Source organism: Malaclemys terrapin, chromosome 1 (assembly GCF_027887155.1).
Source record: "Malaclemys terrapin pileata isolate rMalTer1 chromosome 1, rMalTer1.hap1, whole genome shotgun sequence".
Lineage (NCBI taxonomy): Eukaryota > Metazoa > Chordata > Testudines > Emydidae > Malaclemys > Malaclemys terrapin.
The window spans coordinates 154,849,290-154,861,452 of NC_071505.1; positions in this window are offsets into that span (position 1 = coordinate 154,849,290).

A 12,163-nucleotide genomic window follows, 5' to 3' on the forward strand; every position below is an offset into this window, starting at 1 on the left:
CCCACCCAGAGATGAGTCACACAGGATGACTTCACCGAATAATTACTTCCTGGACTCCCCCACTCCCTCCCCCCTCCATCGCCATCACCTTTTGCATCTGTGGGTCCTAGCATCAAAACAGTCACATGGCAGGGTTTTCAGATAAAAGTTCCCTAGTGAAATAAACAGGGTTCTTTTTACCCGATTGGATCCAAAGAGGCAAGGACTTTTTCGCCAGGTAAAGGACCCCTAGCTGCCACAGCTGGGATAAGTCTCCGAAGTTGACAGTATAAGAACTTTGTTACTTTGAACAAAAGTTTGATAAGATAGTAACCCAAGTTTCAGAGAGTCCTGTGGCACCTTTAAGACTAACAGATGTATTGGAGCATAAGCTTTCGTGGGTGAATGCCCACTTTGGCAGATGCAAGTGGGTATTCACCCACGAAAGCTTATGCTCCAATACATCTGCTAGTCTTAAAGGTGCCACAGGACTCTCTCTTGCTTTTTACAGATCCAGACTAACACGGCTATCCCTCTGATACTTAACCTAAGTTTGTCTTTGTCTGTCTGTGCCTTTAGTACGCTTAGAATTGTGCAAATATTTCTTGCTTCATTTCCATTTAAGTAATAACTCCTAACTAAGCTTATTACAGGATCAGACTGAGCATTGCATAATTGTATAAAGGCGGGAGATCGAAGGAGGAACTGACCTATGGCATGTGTCTGGTCCTTTGAAAACAGAGGAACGTGGAGTTTCCTTGATATTACGGTGAAAAGGGCCTACTATCACAGGCATCCAATTACTTGGTGTCAAGAAGGACTGGGGCTTTCAAGGGGATTGTTTAAAATCTATATGAAGGCTGGCCCAAGCCTAGGGCGTTAATAAGCAGGGAGGATAGCTGGTATCTCTAAGGCGTTAGAGTCACAGCTGGTAATGGGTTAACTTCCCTGTTATTGAACAATCTGCCCTGAAATAGAACTCAGGGTCTTGAAATACCAAGGGGCATGATGCCTATTATATCAATAGCCTCATTTAGTACCAGGCACTCAAGCGGACCCATCTTAGTATTTAGATGCTTGCATTTGTATACAAGCACTTATAAAATTTGTCAGTATTTAGTTGTCTGCCTTCATGTCAGATGTCACTGAATGGGACTTTTTCATTTGACTGTTTCTCTTCAGTTCCTACCTGTACTTTATATCATAGTAAACAGGAGAAGACAGAAGTTGAGAGAGTATCCCCTTTAATAAATCCTCTCCTAAGGGACGTGTCTGTCCGAACCCGTCGGCTTTCCCCCAGACTTTAGTTTAAAAACTCCTCTACAACCGTGTTAATTTTACACACTAGCAATCTGGTTCTGTTTTGGTTTAGGTGGAGCTCCTCCTTCCTGCATAGGCTTCTCCTTCCCCCAAAGGTTCCTCAGCTCCTAATAAACTAAATCCCTCCTCTGAACACCATTGTCTCATCCACGCATTGAGACCCTGCAGTTCTGCCTGTCTAACTGGCCCTGCGCATGGAAATAGAAGCATTTCAGAGAATGCTACCATGCAAGTCCTGGACTTTAATCTCTTATGTAGCAGCCTAAATTTGGGCTCCAGAACTTCTCTCCTACCTTTCCCAATGTAATTGGTACCTACATTTACCAAGACCACCTTCCTCCCTCCTATCCCCCCCCCCACTGCAAATAAGTCTATCTAGATGTCTCAAGAGGTTCTCAACCTTCACACCCAGCGGTCACCACAAACCCAACTATCTTTTTAATAATTGAATCCCCCATTACTATTACCTGGGTATCTTTCTAATAATTGGGGTCCCCATATCCTCAGTGCGAGAGAATACCATGACATCATCTGGAAGGAGGGTCCCAACTATGGGATTGTTTCCCTTCACTCCAGCTTCATGTTCTCTGTCCCTGACACTTCCATCCTCCTGCACAGCACAGAGGCTGTCAAACTGGGGTGGAACTGCGCTAGTGTATCCCTGAAAATCTTGTCCATGTACCTCTCTATCTCCCTTAGCTCCTATAATAGTCCTATAATGGTCTCAAGAGCCCATATGCGATCTCTGAGGGCTATGAGTTGCTTGCACCGCATGCACACATATGCCACCTGCCCACAGGGCAGGTAATCGTACACGCTGCATTCAGTGCAATAAACTAGATTAGCTCCCACTCCGCTGCTGGACTTCTGCCTGCATTCTTTTTTTACTCTTGCAGGGGGGGGGGTTGTGTGTGTGTCTGTTTGTCCTTTGGGGGGGGCTTTGGGAGATGGTTATTGGCCTAAGTTTAGAATATGTTTGCTAGGTATATCTGGCTCTCAAGCTCCCTCTCTAAACTCCCTTGCAAAACTACCCTGGACGCTAGCTCCTCTGGTTGATTAGAAACTGGCTTTTTAAACCCCTGTTCTCCATGAGTTAGCCCCGGCCCCTTGTCAAAGGATCCTAAAGGGATGAGGCATCAAAAGATAGTGGGCTAGAGCCTCAGAGAGCTTTCAGCCTAGCCTAGCAGGACGCTTGGCTTGGCACACAACGTACATTACCAAATTGCCAGGCAATGTAGCAACTTCTTTAAAAAATCCGTCACTAGTTTAAAACAAATGTTGAAAGCTGAAATGTTTCATCAAAACAAATTGAGGAACCAATGCTTCCTCCCATGTGCAGTATCTTATAGCTCCATGAAGTGAGCGTTAGCTAGGAGGCCAAGCTGGCAAACTCACAGGAGCAGTCCTTATACACACACGTAAACCCACTGACATCAGGGGGATGACTGGCATGAGCAAATCTGATCTCAGTAATCCTATTCATCTTGGACAGTGATGCAAGACTGCTCCGTTTCACTGTTGCTTCTAGTCCGTTTCATTCACTCACCCCCATATTTAATGGTCTTGTGTTTCCAACACTGCAGGGTGTAATAGACGTGCTGGTGAGAGGCTGAACTTTTATTTCCTGTATACAGATTTGGATCAGGGTTACAAAGTGAGCCCCCTACCTCTCCCTTCAGCAAGGTACTTACACACATGCCTAACTGAAGCATATGCCTATTTTCTACTCAAATGCTTATAGTTAGGAATCTGCATGGACTCCTCCGGACGGTCGAAACAACAGACTGGATTTCTACATAGATTGCTTCCGTCGACGTGCAAAGGCTGAAATTGTGGAAAAGCAACATCACTTGCCACATAACCTCAGCCATGCTGAACACAACGCCATCTACAGCCTCAGAAACAACCCTGACATCATAATCAAAAAGGCTGACAAAGGAGGTGCTGTCGTCATCATGAATAAATTGGAATATGACCAGGAGGCTGCTAGACAGCTCTCTAACACCACATTCTACAGGCCATTATCCTCTGATCCCACTGAGGATTACCTAAAGAAACTACACCATCTGCTAAAAAAACTCCCTGACAAAGCACAGGAACAAATCCGTACAGACACATGCCTAGAACCCCGACCAGGGGTATTCTATTTGCTACCCAAGATCCATAAACCTGGATATCCTGGACGCCCCATCATCTCAGGCATTGGCACCCTAACATCAGGCTTGTCTGGTTATGTAGACTCTGTCCTAAGACCCTACGCTACCAGCACTCCCAGCTATCTTCGAGACACCACTGACTTCCTGAGGAAACTACAATCCATCGGTGATCTTCCAGAAAACACCATCCTGGCCACTATGGACGTAGAAGCCCTCTACACCAATATTCCACACAAAGATGGACTACAAGCTATCAGGAACAGTATCCCTGATAATGTCACAGCTAACCTGGTGGCTGAACTTTGTGATTTTGTCCTCACCCACAACTATTTCACATTTGGGGACAATATATACCTTCAAGTCAGCGGCACTGCTATGGGTACCCGCATGGCCCCACAATATGCCAACATTTTTATGGCTGACTTAGAACAACGCTTCCTTAGCTCTCGTCCCCTAACGCCCCTACTCTACTTGCGCTACATTGATGACATCTTCATCATCTGGACCCATGGAAAAGAAGCCCTTGAGGAATTTCACCATGATTTCAATAATTTCCATCCCACCATCAACCTCAGCCTAGATCAATCCACACAAGCGGTCCATTTCCTGGACACTACTGTGCTAATAAGCGATGGTCACATCAATACCACCCTATACCGGAAACCTACTGACCGCTACACTTACCTACATGCCTCCAGCTTCCATCCAGGACACACCACACGATCCATTGTCTACAGCCAAGCTCTAAGATATAACCGCATTTGCTCCAATCCCTCGGATAGAGACAAGCACCTACAAGATCTCTATCAAGCATTCTTAAAACTACAATACCCACCTGCTGAAGTGAAAAAACAGATTGACAGAGCCAGACGAGTACCCAGAAGTCACCTCCTACAAGACAGGCCCAACAAAGAAAATAACAGAACACCACTAGCTGTCACCTTCAGCCCCCAACTAAAACCTCTCCAGCGCATCATCAGAGATCTACAACCTATCCTGAAAGATGATCCTTTACTCTCACAGATCTTGGGAGACAGACCTGTCCTCGCTTACAGACAACCCCCCAACCTAAAGCAAATACTCACCAGCAACCACACATCACTGAACAAAACCACTAACCCAGGAACCTATCCTTGTAACAAACCCCGATGCCAACTCTGTCCACATATCTATTCAAGTGACATCATCATAGGACCTAATCACATCAGCCATACCATCAGGGGCTCGTTCACCTGCACATCTACCAATGTGATCTATGCCATCATGTGCCAGCAATGCCCCTCTGCCATGTACATTGGCCAAACCGGACAGTCTCTACGCAAAAGAATTAATGGACACAAATCTGACATCAGGAATCAAAATACTCAAAAACCAGTGGGAGAACACTTTAACCTGTCTGGTCATTCAATGACAGACCTGCGGGTGGCTATATTACAACAGAAAAACTTCAAAAACAGACTCCAAAGAGAGACTGCAGAGCTAGAATTGATATGCAAACTAGACACAATCAACTCCGGTTTGAATAAGGACTGGGAATGGCTGAGCCATTACAAACGTTGACTATCTCCCCTTGTAAGTACTCTCACACTTCTTATCACACTGTCTGTACTCGGCTAGCTTGATTATCACTTCAAAAGTTTTTTTTTTTTTTTTTTTTCCTCTTAATTAATTGGCCTCTCAGAGTTAGTAAGACAACTCCCACCTGTTATGCTCTCTGTATGTGTGTATATATATCTCCTCATTATATGTTCCATTCTATATGCATCCGAAGAAGTGGGCTGTAGTCCACGAAAGCTTATGCTCTAATAAATTTGTTAGTCTCTAAGGTGCCACAAGTACTCCTGTTCTTCTTTTTGCAGATACAGACTAACACGGCTGTTACTCTGAAACTTAAGTACCTTGTTGAATCAGGGCCCTGTTACAGGACTGAAGTCAGTATCCACTAATTCCAGTGGTTACCAGCACACAGGGGAAGGTTTAACTCAAATAATCCTGTTTTCATGGAGATGGGTGGTTATTTTTTTTCATGTCATGAAAATATTATATATACACAATGACTAAACTTTCATTTTGGGCCTGTACTAATTTGACAGGGTCCCTTTAAAAGAAACAATGTATAATGCAGTATAATGCAATGACAATGTTAGTAACACACAGTACATTTATTATATTGCATTTACCACCAGCAAAACACTTTACTAACACCAATTAGAGCCCCACAACACCTCTGAGAGGGAGATCAATACCCCTTTTCATTCTCATTTTACAGGCCTAGTTCCTTTATCACCAGACTTGTCCAAGATTACAGAATCAGTGGCAGAGCCAGACACACGGCTTTCCAGCAATCCCCATGTAAAGGGCACACACTGGTAAAGTTGTCCACTTAAATCAACCCTTTTAAACAGACAAGTCATTGAAGAGACCTACAGGCTCCCAGAACTACAGTTCTTGCTCTGGGCAACCTTGAGAAAATCTGTTCCAGGTTGCTGAAGTCTTGAATTTAAATGGATACAGACAAGGCATTTCACTGTACGCTGACATGAGGTACCTAGAGCAATATGTCTCCCCTCCGTAGGATTGGCTGTTCAGCGCAGAACTGATACTCATACAGCAGCATATGTTACAGAAATTGATTTCCTGTCCTGATATTTGGTTATACACAGAAGGACTTTCATAGGAAGGGGCAGAGAGGGAATGGGGGACAGTCGATCACATCAGACTTGGAACTGGGTCATTTTCCAGACTGCCAGCTACAGCTAAGTGAATGGTTAGGAGGGCAGATTATACAGACAAACACACACAGAGACACACACACGATTTTTGATCTTCAGTGGATTAAAGGACAAGAACCTCAGTAGAAGTCCCAAAGTAACAGCTGTCTCCAGATTCTAGGGGCCTGATTCTCTGTTGCGCTGCACATTGCATATTCATTTACAGCAGTGAAAAATGACTGCCGAGTGGATGTAAAATGCTAACATTCTGATCTGAAAGAAATTTACACCCACTTGGCACCAGCGTAAATGACTGCACAAGATCCAGGGCAACAGAAAATCAGGCCCCAAGAAATGCAAAGATGCACAACACAGAAATCAAAACCATACGTGTTACACAGCTACATCCACAACCCAAGTAGAGACGGGGGGCGGGGGGACGACGACATCTCTTATCTGCACACAAATATTTGCAATTGGCTCCCAGAAAATGACTGATTGTGTAATTTAGTTAGTGGCTTTGAAACTGCTGTCATTCCTTTCAAAGTTGCTGCAGTGTGAAAGTCTCTTTAAACATTTTTTTTCTGTTGTTCATTCCACAGTCAATAGAAAGGAGTAATGCCTCAATAACTCCCCCCAAAAATCCATTTTTCAAAATTTTACTAATGATCTTCCTACTCAATGAATAGATATATAGTCGGTGGGAAAGTAATTTACGTTTTAGAAATGAAGGAGTTCTACTAATTGATTTTCTATTCTTATCAATACATTAATACAATTCTAGCAAACCATTTATATATATATATATATATATATATATATATATATATATATATACACAAAAACAACAAGGAGTCTGGTGGCACCTTAAAGACTAGAGTGAACTTTCACTCTATGCATCCGAAGAAGTGAGGTTTTTACTCACGAAAGCTTATGCCCAAATAAATCTGTTAGTCTTTAAGGTGCCACCAGACTCCTTGTTGTTTTTGTAGATACAGACTAACACGGCTACCCCCTGATACTTGATATACATATATACACATATATATATATACATACACACACACACACACAGACTATTTTCCACACATACTACCAGTATATGGAGAAAGTTAATATCTTATTACATTGTTATTAATTTGCTGTGAGCTGCCTGGAGGCCCCACTTGATTTCACAATCCCACTGCACTAGGCACTGTACAGACACACAGTAAGAGACAGTCCCTGTCCTGATGAATTCACAGTCTAAATACCCACAGCAGACTAATGGTGTGGGAGCAAAGGCAAAGACCTATTCACAGTCCCATTGCAGGTCAGTGTAGAGCCAGAAAGAGAACCTAATTCTTCTGAGCCTCTCAATTGAGGGCACAGTGCAAATTCTGCACCTTATAAGTCATGATTAAATTGATTTGGGGGACAGTCATCTTCTCAAGCAGGGGATGGATTCCATCATCTATTATGATCCTACCGCTCCAATTACATATGATATGAGCACCACCTTCACCCAGTACGTCATAATCAAAGACAATTTAAAGTCTGGCCATTCTGAAGGCCCAATTACCCTTTCTGTACATATGTACAGACAGACCAGCATGAAGTTATTCAGAACAGCACCAGGATTGCATTGTATAGGTGCCCACGTACCACAGGGACAAACATGGTACAAATAAATGGATAGAGCAGATGGCTAGTTTATGCCATATTGAAATATTGCGGCTTATGGTTTAATGTGATTTCTTTCATCATCAGGAAGTTAAAATTCTATTTTTTGTCCAGGCCATGTTCATCCCTTTCTAAAATGAAATCTTGCAACAGGAAAAAAAACACACAAACAAATGGCTTAGCAATCAGTAAGCAACATTTCAAAGGTATTTTTAAAGGGCCACCCAGTTAGTTAGAGTCAGAGCACCACCTAGAGTTTTAGATGATATGGTAAAAAGATCAGAGGGGTAGCCATGTTAGTCTGGATCTGTAAAAGCAGCAAAGAGTCCTGTGGCACCTTATAGACCAGGAGCAGGCAACCTTTCAGAAGTGGTGTGCCGAGTCTTCATTTAATCACTCTAATTTAAAGTTTCACATGCCAGTAATAGATTTTAATATTTTTAGAAGGTCTCTTTCTCTAAGTCTATAATATATAACTAAACTATTGTTGTGTGTAAAGTAAACAAGGTTTTTAAAATGTTTAAGAAGCTTCATTTAAAATTAAATTAAAATGCAGAGCCCCCCGGACCGGTGGCCAGGACCCAGGCAGTGTGAATGCCACTGAAAATCAGCTTGCGTGCAATCTTCGGCACGTGTGCCATAGGTTACCTACCCCTGTTATAGACTAACAGACGTATTCGAGCATGAACTTTCGTGGGTGAATACCCACTTCGTCGGATGCATCACTCATGAAAGCTCATGCTCCAATACGTCTGTTAGTCTATAAGGTGCCACAGTACCCTTTGATGGTAAAAAGAGAACACAAGTGCTTTTTGGAAGGGCTTCCCTCAGTGTCTGATTCAAGGTGTTTTGGTATTCCAGCTGTCCCCACAATGCCTTTTAGTTTCCATGCACATTCTGTATCCTGTTTGTCATGGGCAAATCCAAAACGTCACAGAACCACTTTTCCCCTATTACACTGTAAGCTGAGAGACTGTCAAATAGTATAAAGTAAAAAAATTAGACTTTCTAAGGACAGACAAAGCACTGCCTGCACTCCGGCACTGCAGAGTTCCTAGCGACGCTTTGTTTCCTTCTATGTGTCCTCCATCGATAATTAGGAGATTTCCACACTGGGAGAATAAAATAAACATCTCACTTGCAATAAACACGGTACCCCTGACTCTAAATAAATAATCATCTGCCCATGGGAACACGTGCTTCAACCGTCTCACCCCAAAAAAAAAAAAAAGTTTAGTCTTGGAAAATAAATGATCAACATGAGAACTTAGGAACTGAATGTCTTATGGTGTGGGTTTAATGAGCCATGTCTCTCAAGAGTGGGAAAAGGGGCAGAGGGCTGCAACAAGGAATCACCAATGGTTGAGTTAATACTTGCACAGTGCACGCACTACAAACTGATACAAACAAGGACTCGGAGTGAGTCACAGGCTCGGGGAGAGAGCAAGGTGCTGCTAGAAGTGATGCTGGCGATTTAATAGCTGGTGCTTTTCCATCTTGGTCAATACTTAGAAGATGACCCAGGATGGTGTGGAGGGCACCCTGCAGCTAAACAAAGATGATTTATTAGGTGCGCCTTCCCTCTGTAGCCCCGGCTACAATACAAGTGCAACCTGTTGTGTTCACAGCATCCGCACAGAGAAGTTGGATAAAAACATCAAATGTTCTCGCTGGAAGTTGAAATGTAACACTACTTTATTTTTTAGAATTCAGAACAACACACAAAAACCAAAACCAGAGCACAGAGACAAAGCAGGCTGCTCCCTAAAAACAGAGAGGCACAACTCACTCCACCTTATTCTAGGCTGGCTGTCTACAGACTGACTGCTGGTCGTATGCTTCCCTACAGAGCTCCATAGGCTGGATGCAGGACCAGGAAACCCTCCTGCTCTTAAAGTGATAGCTTGCAATTTCAACACAGTCCTCAATATGCCACACAACCACGCTTCTGGAACCAGGTCCTGACATGCTCATCTAAGCCAGTTACAACAAGCGTGGCTGAACTGTGCCACCACACAGCTGTTCCCACAACAGAGCAATGTGTCAGTCATGGCTCCATATCTATGCTTTTCATGCTGCCGTGCCTGCCTATGTTTGGTGAATGCATTCTGGGAAATTCTGGGCACCCACTCCTTTGTACCTCGGCAGAAGACAGAATGTCTGCAGAACACACACAGGCATCAGCAACACTTGACAAGATGTAGACCTCAGGTTCTGACCAATTGTGGCTGTTCATCTTCTCCTCTTGAGTTGCCTTTAAGAGCAAGTGCCACTTCAAAATCCTCTCCCCATTTGCACAATATTTCCCTGAGGAATAACACACTTCACCTGCTGGCACATTTAACCCAGCTGGTACTACTGGGAAAATCCATTCTGTGGGAAACTGATGTCCTTACACAAACTGTCCAGATCTCCCACGTAAAAGAGAAATACCCCCTGCTTGGCTCAGGTCTTATCTCCCACCAAATATTACATTTTTTAGAAAATGGCACCTCAGTCCCATGATGCCTGATTCAGGGTTGTGGGGCTCAGGCTAAAGGTTTGTTTGATTGTGGTACAGATGTTCGACTGGGACCCTTCCACCTTGCAGGGTCCTGGGGGCTTAGATGGGAGATAAGGAAGCAGCCATGTGCATGCCCAGAGGCAGCAATTTAAGGGCTGAGTAAGTTTAGGCTCCTACAGGATTTGGTGGGAGTATTGTGGATCACAGTGCAGCCAGCCTTGGGACTTAGGTGCCTAAGTACCTTTTGTGGATGTGGGCCTATGTATGTAATCACTCTGATCCATTTTTTTCTCCTCTCAGTCCTGTAGCGCTAACGCACCTATGGGGAAGTTCACTGCATTCTGTCCCCGCTTCCACATCAATGAAATAAAACTGCAGTTTGCACAACTTCTTGTGATGGTGACAGCATAGCCAAAGTACAGCTCAATGACTCAAGAGCCAGTATGTGGATCTGGCAAAAATAGCAAGTTAGAAGATGTGTGAACTCATCCTTGGTCATCTAACTATTTGGGGAAAACAGCAAATCCTGTAACACTGTGGAGTCACTGGTTTTACCCTCTGCTAGGATGCCCAAATGTCCCAATTTTATAGGGACAGTCCCGATTTTTGGGTCTTTTTCTTATATAGGCTCCTATTAACCCCCACCCCCATCCCGATTTTTCACATTTGCTGTCTGGTCACCCTACCCTCTGCAATATCCATAACCACACAATGTAGCTTTTGTGCTGTGAAAGGAGAGCTGAACAGCCAGCAGAGGGTAGCACAAGTTAGTCAATAAACCTATTCCTAGAGGAGGCTGCTTCAGTGATCAAAAGGGCTCAGAACCACTTGTTTAAAATCTGTGTCTACAAACCAGAAGAGGACAACACTGAGAAACGTAATTATCATGCTTTGAAGAGGATTTGGAAAACAAAGATGAAAACTAACATTCATCGGCACTTCAAGTGCAGATAATTGCAGGAAACTAGAGTGGGGTGACAGATTTCATCACCTTTTACCAAAGTCATTAACCCCTGTTTGACCAAGTGTCTTGTAATGATGAGTCATTAGCTGATGGCTGGCTTGTGGCCTTAGTGAAGCAACCTGATGATTTCAGTTCTGAGGGCAAAGGGGTCCACCTCAAATAAACTAATGGCAGTGCTGAGTCAGATCGGGACGTGGCCTTGACTGGAACAGTGTTCTGAGAGGAAATGACATGTCTCAGCAATACTGAGAGACTCTGGAGGCGACAGTGCAGGGGTGTTGGTACCAGTGTTTCATCTTTAGCTTAGTCAGTTGTACACCAGCCAGCCTGACTGAAAATGCTTCCACTCTAACAGTTGCCCTGGGGTGCCTGAATGAGACTGGTTTCAGTCCAATTCACGGTTGACAGAAGACCCACCATCATATTTGACACTAGTTGATACACTTGTGCAGACACACCAATGTGGAGTAGTCCTGGGGAAGCCTGGTCTGCCCTGGCCTCTTATGTAGCTACAGGGGGGACTTAAGCCTGCAGTGCTGTTAATCCAGTACCTCTCATTAGTCAACAAGAATTGATTACTGTTTTTAAAGAGAATTTAAGGACTGTCGTGCTTTCCTTTTATCCATCGTACAGATGGCCGCCTCTAAAGCGACAGTCAACTAACTACACTCTTCTCTGTGTATCTCAGATTTGCTGACCTCCAGGGATGGCTGCAAGGCCTGTCTTCTTAGGCCTTGTCTACAGGGGGTATATGCCCTGGATAGCCATTCACTGGCATTGCTACAGCTGCGCAAATACAGGCCCCTTCTGTACTCAAGGACATTGCAATTCAGTTTGGTGCAGTTTACCGCTGCTTGAAAGCAGCATA